Genomic DNA, 10,593 nt, shown 5'->3' with positions numbered 1-10,593 from the left:
CAGTTTTTGGAACTTTTAAGGCTCAACATGTAAATTGAGATCGATCAAGGTACAGTATCGAAAATGTACTTAGATTGCTGAAGAGAAAAGGTGGTGAACAAGGTGAGTGGTGTTTAGAGCTCCATTAGTGACTTGGCTGAGTTGGAGTGGAGTTGGCAATTTTTCATGTGGCAAAAATTTGTCAGTCCAATTAGTCATATTACAGATTGACAAGGGTTTTATGTATGTAAATAAATAAATGGCTGGTGATATTGTCACCAATGATGACAATATCACCAAGGGACAAACCCATAGCTTTTTTAGATTACCCAACAATAAAGGAATTCTGGACTCCACTCCCTATCATGAACTTTGATCCAATAAGTAAGAACTCGCCAATTAAACCTTGTGTGTCAAGGTGACGTAAGGTTCCAAACGTATATAGTACCCTGAGCAGGCTGCCTCCATCTAGAAGATTGCATTGCAAATAATTATTGGTTTCTTTTTGCCACAGTAGCCAATGCTCATGGAAGTTCACATACCTTCCTCAGCAACTCATAACCCATTCAGGTAGCAACTTGTATACCTCTAATCCTAGTAGCAATTTGTATTCTAAATTAAGCACCTTAGGAAGAATTAACTATAACCCAAGTAATCTCCTCACACCAATGAACTAACTGAAGTATAAAAATGAAGTCGTAGTCTGTTTAATTTGTATATGCCAAAAGCCAAGTATACAAATGTAAGGTAGAAATAGAAATTGCAATATCAATAGAGTTGAATTAAAAGGCGAGATATGATATGCAGAAAAATATACACCAAAAATTTGATTGTGTGAAAGATTGTCATACACCACAATTTTTTTTGTTTCTTCGAAAGATTTCTCTTCGGAGGCCATTGCCTTTTATCATGACTTAGGTCTTTTGCATAACTTGATCCCCAAGAAATTACTTTGGTCGTTTTCCCTGTAACAATCACAATGGTATTATTGAACTTGTTCATATAGTAAGGCACAAATGCACTACAAATTTGAATGATTAACAATGGTATGTATCAAAAGTAAGGATGATGCACTGTAATGGTCAAGGATAAGTCAGCTACTAGAGCAAAGGACTGAAATACTCATGTCACCAGTTTAAATATGGTTCCTGGGATACTAATGACATGCACAATACTAGATATGTCAACATAGATCCTACATAGTTGGTTTGCACCCTTTAAAGACTATGAGTGTAATAGAACATCTATAGACAAACGGATTGAGAAATGGCTATTGAGAATGAATCAAATTTGATGGTTGTATTTCTCAATCTTAAGATTGAGGAAAATTGATCATTCATAACTACTAATAAAAGATTCCTCAAACAGTTATGGATGAGTAACCCTTTTCTTGAAATTAAATGATCTTTAGATATATGCAAGGTAAATAAAATTTTAAAGAAAAAAAAATGAAAGAACCCGAAAGTCTACCATTATACCAATAGTGACTGGCCAGTCTATTGCTATACATAATGAAAAGAAAATAGGTAAGAACATCATTTTTAGTGTATATAATTAAGGCAGCAACCGAAAAATCTCTGGGTATCAAATAAAAATAGATTCTATACCCCATAAAATTTGTGAATTATTTAATTTTTGCTAAGCGTTTTAGGACTTGTATTACTCTTTTAACAACTAGGATAAAAATTTGTACAATGGGATATATTTCACTAAGAGGAGCCCAGAGCTCTTGATCCACACCTAATTGCTCTTTTCTGTCTTTCATTTGTTTTTTTCAACTGCTAATTCATAGTATGCCATAATATGTTTGTTTGGCTTAGATTTAGGAGTCTCTCACTTTCTGTCTCAAGTTTATTTATAGCAAAACTAAAACATTACAACTCAATGTTAAAGCGTCCAACTCATTTTCATTTTCTGAACAGAAGAATAAATTGCCATCTATTTAGGAAGCACAAGACACCACACAAAAAATGTTTCTAAAGCATAAAAACAACTTACTGCTAATTGACCCAAATGACTTGCCAACTGAAATAAGAAACCTGCTATACTTGATCCACACCGATATCTTTAGGATTTGTTAGTAGTTCCTTTAGCTCGTAGCTACTGGGAACATATTTAAGTGGATACTGCCAAGCCAACAAATTATAAGTCGGATAAATGCTAGACATCTACATCAACAAAGAAAAAGTCTTGAGATAGATGGAAGCATACACGAAATTCCTGTGGATTTTCCAATTTATCAATGATTACTCTAACCAGTTTGCTTACATCAGCTTCAGATTACAGGCATATTCCTCTATAAAGTCGTTCATTATCAATCATAGTTACCTTTTGAAAAAAGAGAATAATGATTTGCTATTATCAACCACTAGATCTTGACTCATCAACCTCAAGTTTTGAAATCTAAATTGATTTTTTGGAAAATGTGATTACAACTCCTACAATAGAGAAGAAGAAAAGTAACACTCAACAACGTTGTTTTTTTTTTTTTTTTTTTTTTTTTTTTTTTGAGAAATACTCAACTAAGTTCAAATGGTATAACATCACACTATTGATTTTGGCTCAAATCAAGAACCACATTTGAGTTTCAGACCTTTAGTAGTTAAATGGGATGAACAAACCTAAATTTTTTCTTTAAAATTGGTTAGAACGCTTGATAGACCTTGACTCTGAGGCTCAGGTATCATAGAAGAACAGATCTCTAGCATCATATACAATGCAAATCTTTTAATCAGTATCCAAAGGATAATATGAAAAAAATAATTATGGATATTAATAGAGCATACTTTTTCTTCTACCATCCATCAAATAATTTCAAACAACCAGTAAGGTGGAGATTACTCAAACAAATCATAATAAGTTTAATCATATTTGTTTTCTAAAAACCTTACATTGCTTTGTTCATCCTAATTTTACATTTTTCCTAATTCTAGGGGGCTATTTGGGAAAAACAGGGTTAGTGTTTTTAACAGTTTTCTATCTATACTAACCATTGAAAAGAACTACAGGCATCATAATTCATAATTTTCAACAATGTTTAGGTAAGTCCTTAGCATTGGATATAATATGTTTATGAAACAATTGTTAGTAATGATTTACTTAAGCATATTTCTCACTTATAAAAAAAAAAAAAAGAAATTATGACAATTACACACTATGATAAAGAGGTGAATTTTACTAATTAAGGAGAAAATCGATCGACAAATCTCGCAAAAGTATTTAGTATCCCAATCACCATTTTTGAGCATGCAACGCTTTAGGATAGAGTGCAAATGGCTAAGGACGTCTTCTCCATATTTGTCACTATTATTTTTAAATAACTCAATTAGTAAGCACATAATATTACATGTTTTCTACTAAAGAATATTTCATTAATTTCCACTAACTTTTCTTTATGAAAAGCATCGATCCCTTGATCCATCAAAAATGCACTAAGATCAGGGAGCATGTTTGGGAAAAACCCATTTAGGTCCTCCTCCACCTCCTCAAGGGTTTTCTGTAAAAAATTCAAATACATATTCAAATTTACGTACAAAAACAATAATAGAATTTGCAAATAATGCAATAAATCCATATAATCCATTCCCAAGAATTAAATCAAGGATGCTTGTCCTTTCCATGCTGACAAATGCATTGATAAATATGATGCACTTTCAATTCTTCATGCGTTTTCCTAAATGATAGCTAACAATAATACACACATAGTACATTTTAGGAAAATCATGAATAATGTTCCAAAATGAGTTTTAACCATAAAATAATTGAGTGCAATAATGATTCTTTTTCAAAAATCCCATTAAGAAGCCACTTACCTCGAAATGCCAACCAATTTTACCTCAACCAAGCACCACCAAATCAAGCAACTCAATCACTAGGCACATCACCAAGAATATCAGAACCTATAAACATAAGGATCAAGCCTATCAATAACAAGGCCTATCACAAAGTTTACCATCACACTTGTCTCCAAGATCAAAAAAGATCCCCTAAAATCAAACCAAGGGTACTAAAGCCTAACTTAACCATCCTAAGACAAGTACCCCTTCCCTAACAGGAAGGAAACAAGCGCACAAGAAATCCATTTGACCATATAAAACCTCAAAACAATTTTAATTTCCCGCCGTAAACAATGTAGATTTATAGCATAACATAAAACACATCTCTTTAATATATAGGTGGCAAGGCATATGTATTTCATTTGATACTAAACAACAAAACCCAAGTGAGACAAAGCAACTATCCAGAATTCCAAAAGATTTGCAAACTAGTTCATAACAAGCTTGTATAACAAAGGTGTCTATACGAAGACAAGACATTCAAAAAGGAATTTAAAACCTTAAAACCTTAACATGACTAAGAATGATCTAGATTTTGGAGTAAAGCTTTCCTTATGAAAGGAGACAATTTTAGTGAAGGCTTCATGCCCCAATTTTCAAAGAACAACAATATGTTCGTTGATGCATTTTATCAAACACATGGTATGCAAACACAATGCAAGCTCAAGGCACAGTGAGTATTGAATACATCTAATGAGACATTCACATAATCTAAGTTCTTATAAGTTCAAATTTGATTATATGCCACTCAAAGGATTGTCATATAGATAGATTAAGAATTACCAATGAAACTTAGCACAACCAAAAACAAACGAACTAAATACCCTTTTACTTAGACTTGTACAATGGAAGACTAAATCTTAGGAGGAGTAATAAGTAGAATTGTGAATAAGTTTCTTACCAAAATCCTTAACCCAAAAGCTTCCACCACAAAATGAAAAATGAAAGCACAATGGAAGCAATGGGCAACAGGTATCTGAGAGTAATGAGAGATGAGAGAGAGGGAGGTAGTTCAGCCAACTAGCAGAAAGAGAAACAGGGGCTGAGAAAGGGAGGGTGAGATAACGTGTGGAGGGGGTTTTGTTAGGAACAGATTTACATAATTACCCTCACCTAAAATTCTATAGCCAAAACCCTTTTTTTTTTATTTGGGGTGTTACATCAATATTGTAATATTTTTTTTTAAAATAGAGTAGAATTTCTATTTTGTATATAAAAAAAATAAAAAATAAAAAAACATAAATGCAAAAAGTCATTGAAATAAAAATGAAATATTACAACATTAACATATGATATGGCTTCTAATACAACATATTTCTAAAAGAAGTTAAGCGGACTTACACATTGATACTCATCATTTAAATGAGATTTGGCGTTTCAGCTAAAAACAACTTGATTTGCTAGCGTCAGTTGGTAACGGCTCATCTCTCCATGAGTGAAAATTCTCCAATACTCCCTATCTCCTTGAACTTTTTTCTTTATATCCACTTTATGAGATTCAAATCGTTGATTGTATGATGCTCTCCAAAGATATCAGGATTATTAATGGTCATGCCAAGCTGATGAAGCTTTTGAGTTCTAATGGGTGGAAGCTTTTAATGCAAAGGCAAAATCTAAAAGCATTAATGGAAGAATTGTTAGGACCAAGTCATAATTCAAAGGAATTAGGAGATTTTTACTCTCGGGTTAACAGGTTTCCTACGTAAGTATTATATGAACTGTTTCTCATATATCTTCTCTTTGCTAAATTTAATGATTCCAACTAAATTGTTTTGCTTTAGTTGGAATCATTAAATTTAGCAAAGAGAAGATATATGAGAAACAGTTCATATAATACTTACGTAGGAAACCTGTTAACCCGAGAGTAAAAATCTCCTAATTCCTTTGAATTATGACTTGGTCCTAACAATTCTTCCATTAATGCTTTTAGATTTTGCCTTTGCATTAAAAGCTGACACCCATTAGAACTCAAAAGCTTCATCAGCTTGGCATGACCATTAATAATCCCGATATCTTTGGTGTTTAATTTGGCCACAAGCCCTGTCTTTCCACTTCTGCAACTCCCCCAATGATATCTCTGATAAAAAAACAAATGGTTAGTAGAACATGATATAACATATTAAGAAAGGTTATCATTGAAGGTTCATATAAAAATAACATATTAAGACATAACATACTTGATAAGAATTTTTTTTTTTTTTTGATAAGTAATAAGTTATATTGATAACAAAAAGGAACACCCTAATACACAGGGAGTGAACAAGGGTTAAGAAATCAAATACAAAAACTGCAAGAGTCTAGGAAATCAATAAAAGAAGGGAATGATTGTTTTTGCAAAACAAACAACCAATCCATTAAAGTTCTAAAAAAAAGTAGCTTAAGGTCCGGAATAGATCTCTCAATATCTTCAAAACATCTACTATTTTTCTCCCTCCAAAGACACCACATTAAGCAATGAGGAACGATGGACCAAATATAACTATTTCGATGACGACCAAAGCTGCCTTGCCAACACCCTAACAGCCCCAAAACAGTGTGCGGCATAACCCAAGTTACTCCAAATAGACCCAAAACCATAGACCATAGATCCATAGCAAAAGGACAATGAAGGAATAGATGGTCAACCGATTCACCATTTCTCTTACACATGTAGCACCAATCCAAAATCCACACCTTCCTTTTTCGTAAATTATCAATCGTCAAACATTTCCCTAAGGCAACAGTTCAAACAAAGAAAGCTACTCTAGAGGGAATCTTCTGCTTCTAAATACTTTTCCAAGGAAAACCATAGAAAGTGTTGCCAACTAAAATTCTATAATAATCACTAACCATAAAACCCTTAGCTTTGCTAGGTATACAACACATTTTATCCTCACCTAGCCCCGTTATGGGAGAACCATATATGGTTTCCATGAAGTCTAACATAGCCTCTAGATCCCGAGCATGCACACCCCTAAAGAATCTCACATCCCAAAAGAGGACACCGTTGGAGGACTTCATAAGCTCAGCCACACTGGCATCCTTATTCCTACAAAATCTGAACAAGTTAGGATATCTAACAGCAAGAGATGTCTCTCCACACCACCGGTCTTGCCAAAACTTCTCTAGACCCATCACCAATATCATACAGAATATGGCGTGAGAAAGAAGGCCATCCCTGACTGATATTTTTCCATCAACCAACACCATAAGGGCCATTCACAGATCCGGCAAGGTTTCCTCTCTTATTACTCAAGAAGAGAAGCAAAAAAAGATTGGCTTTGATTCTACTGTTATTGAGTTTGCAGCCTTGCTCTCTAGAGATTCCAATTCCTATGTCAAGAATGGTAATGCTAATAGGTCTAATAGGAATAAAGAAAGATATGTTTTGTTCACATTGTGGGTTGCTAGGTCATGTGGTGGATAAATGCTATAAGATCCATGTCTATCCGCCTAGTTATAGAAACAAAGGGAAAGACAACCCAGCTAATCAAGTTTCATTATCTACTGATTTTTCTATGGATGGTGCAGAAGAATTGACTGCCCTCTCTACGTCTCAATGCCAGCTGATTATTTCAATACTTCATTCTCATGCCTTAGGTTCACAACCTAGCAGTTAGTCTAATTCAGAGTTCGCTCTTGGGTCTACTCAAGTAGCCACTACCATTGCTTGGTCTACACAACCTATTCATCTAGCTTGCCTAATACTGCTAGTATTGATTCACCCACACACTTGTGTCTTACTTCCTCCATTAACCTAGATCATTCTGTTTTCTCTTCCAATCTTGTTGCCCCACCCAATCTTACATGAAATGAGTGGATAATTGACAGTGGTGCCATAGACCACATGTTTGATTCCATTTCACTTCTAACCAATATCACATCAGTTACTCATATCTCTGTCAATCTTCCCAATGGAGAGTCTATGTTAGTTTCACATATTGGTCAAGTTCAACTGTCTGGTGATTTGATTCTTCATAATGTTTTGTGTCCCTTCCTTTTCTTTTAATTTCATTTCCATAGGCAAGTTAAAACATCATTTGAGATGTATTTTCTTGCCTCATTTCTGTTTTCTTCAAAACTTACTCCACTCATTTATGTCTCATTTATGTCCCTCTTATCTTCTTATTCTTCCTTTTAAGTTTAAAATATAGTTTGGATATAAAAGGTATTTGGTGAATGTAAAATAAAATGAGTATTTAAGTTAAAAAAATTGTGTTAAATGGGTCATTTCAGGTTGACATGAATAAATTGTGTTAAATGGGTCATTTTTTATCATGTCACATTATCCGTATGACCCGAACCCATTAAGACCAAACCCTAACTCGTAAAAACTCATGCTGTGTTTGTGTTTTGTTCGTAAGTCATGTCAAACATTTTTATACAAAGGATTATTGCTAAATTCACATAAGAATTATTGCATTGATTAGGTTAAAAACTCTTAACTTTTGTTTTCGCTCTATCATTTCATATCCTATTAGAGCATTAGCAGGGATCAAAAGTTCAAAACCCTACTTTATCTATTATACCAATTCACTTTACAATACATCCAACATCCCAGTTTCTATTTTTATATACAACCCAATAAATTAATATATACTACCTAATAAAATAATATAAACTAGGGGTGTAATCGGTCGGTCAGTTTTTTTAGTTTTGGCCAACCGAAACCGAAATTTTCGGTTTGTGAAATCCTCAACCGAAACCGACCGAAATAATTGGAAATCAATCGGTTTCGGTGGTATTTCGGTTTCCGTCGATTTCAGTTGGTTTTCGGTTCAGCACATGGGGCTATCGATTTTTCCAAAACTCTAATTCAACATCACAGTCACAAAAAGAAAATAACATCTCAACAGAAAATAACAACTCAACATCACATTGGTTTATGGATTTTTCAATAAGAAAATAACAACTCAACATCACAGTCACAGATTCACAAAAAATAGCATTGATTCAGTATTAAACAAAACCCAAAATACAAAAAAGAGAGAGGGTTATCAAGAAATTAAAAAGAGAGAAGGTCACCGTGAGAATGAAAAGATCAAGCCGCGTGGGGAGGCCGGCGTGTGAAGGCCGGCATGTGGAAGCGGCAGCAGAGGCAGATTCGTGTGGAGTGGAGGCTGTGAGGCGTGACAGTGAATAAGTGTGGGCTGTGGGGTATGTCGAGTAGCTGTGGAGGCCAGCGTGTGGATTAGCCGTGGAGGCCGGAGTGTGGAGACCGGTGGCAGATATCGACTGATGGAGGCTGGTGTGTGTGTGAGAGGGAGTGATGGAAGCTTCGTGTGAGAGAGAGCGACGGAGGCTTGAGGGAGATGGAGGCGTGAAGGAGATGAGGGAGGCGTGTAAGTAAAAGTGGGGTAGGTAGGGTAAGATTAGGGTTTTTATTTTTATTTTCAATTAGTTTCTGTTTAACCGATTCTCAAAAAAATAAAAATAAAAATAGTTTCCATTTAACTTAATTAGGATCTGTTTGGATACAATTTTTTTTTGCTGAAATTGAAAACTGAAAACACTATAACAAAATAATTTTTAAATGTGTGAATAATACCGTGGGACCTATTTTTAATATTTTTTAACCCATAAACAGTACTCAACAGTGAGTGAATAGTGCTCTTGTCCCTTAAAGCAAAAACGCGTGCAAGGAATAAAAAAAAAGGTAAAATGCAAAATGCAAAATGTGCATTTCATCTGGATCCAAACACTCATTTAATTTAAGTTAATTAGTTTAATTTTATTTAGTTAATCTAACTTATCTAATGGGCAGTGGGCTTCTTTCAAAAAAAAAAGGGCAGTGGGCTTGAATAATTTTGGCAAGGCCAAGTCAACGTTTACAAACTTTATATTATATATTTAATATAAAATATAATATAATAATATATTTCGGTTCAGTTCGGTCGATTCGGTGCATTCAAATTTGCCACTAAAAATCGAATCGAAATTTTTGGTTTTTTATATAATAAAATCAAAACTGAACTGAACCGAAATTTTTGCAATAGTTCGATCAGATTGAAGCAGTTTTTTCGGTTTCTCGATTTTTTGCACACCCCTAATTATAAACGACTTCTTTTTCTCTTTCTTCCTAACCTCTATCTCTCCACCCACAACCACAAATAAAACCAACCCCCACACCCCAACCACAAAAATAACTTAACACTACCTCCACGATCAAAACTAGCCACCTCCACATAATATCGCCACCACCCACCCACCAGAAATTAATCACCACTACCCACACAAGCATTTTCACTGATAAATACAAAAATCTCAGATTTTTAACAAAACTAACAAACCCTCTAATCAAATACTCAAATTTCCCATCAACCAAATAGAACGTAAATTATCAAAAGAAAAAATAAAACATACCAATCAAGCACAGGACTAGAAATCAATCGGCCAATAGAGATCAAATTGGGCACATTGACAAAGCTCTCCAAAAACCCATCATCAACTGACTCTCTCTTCTCAACCCTATAGTCCAACAAAGCTTGGCCAAACTTAGTGGGAAAAGCAGTGGTAGTTCTAAGCAGGTTAAGATTAAAAGCCTGCACCTTACGGCGGAAAACGACGGCATTGCCACGTAGGTAAAGAGGAGTGGCGGATTGAGAGAGTTTCCATGGAGGAAAAGAAAGAAAAAGTGGACCACGAAATGGGGTTGTGACCAATTTGGAAAGTGGGGTTTAAGGCAAACGAAAGAAGGTTGAGAGAGAGGGAAGTGTTGGAGTGTGATTGTGGGGTGGCTTGTGGCTGTGGCGGTGAGAGAGGTGAGGAAAGACCCATGGTGGTACCAAGAAAAAACCCA

General features: G+C 34.7%; 1 long non-coding RNA gene across 3 annotated transcripts; it reads right to left on the bottom strand.

Annotated features, from left to right (window-relative positions):
* Positions 1–662: 662 nt before the first annotated feature.
* On the bottom strand, positions 663–9,160 carry LOC126714827 (uncharacterized). Of its 3 annotated transcripts, none has more exons than XR_007651678.1 (5): positions 8,820–9,160; positions 5,157–5,892; positions 2,191–3,475; positions 1,978–2,105; positions 663–944 (listed from the first exon to the last, which is right to left on the bottom strand). It is a non-coding gene; the product is annotated as an uncharacterized LOC126714827 (long non-coding RNA). The 3 variants fall into 3 exon arrangements; XR_007651680.1 differs by having other exon boundaries at positions 1,978–2,147; positions 2,308–3,475; XR_007651679.1 differs by having other exon boundaries at positions 2,308–3,475.
* Between the last annotated feature and the right edge of the window lie 1,433 nt (positions 9,161–10,593).

Source organism: Quercus robur, chromosome 2 (assembly GCF_932294415.1).
Source record: "Quercus robur chromosome 2, dhQueRobu3.1, whole genome shotgun sequence".
Classification (NCBI taxonomy): domain Eukaryota; kingdom Viridiplantae; phylum Streptophyta; class Magnoliopsida; order Fagales; family Fagaceae; genus Quercus; species Quercus robur.
This window is presented reverse-complemented; position numbering and strand designations above follow the sequence as displayed.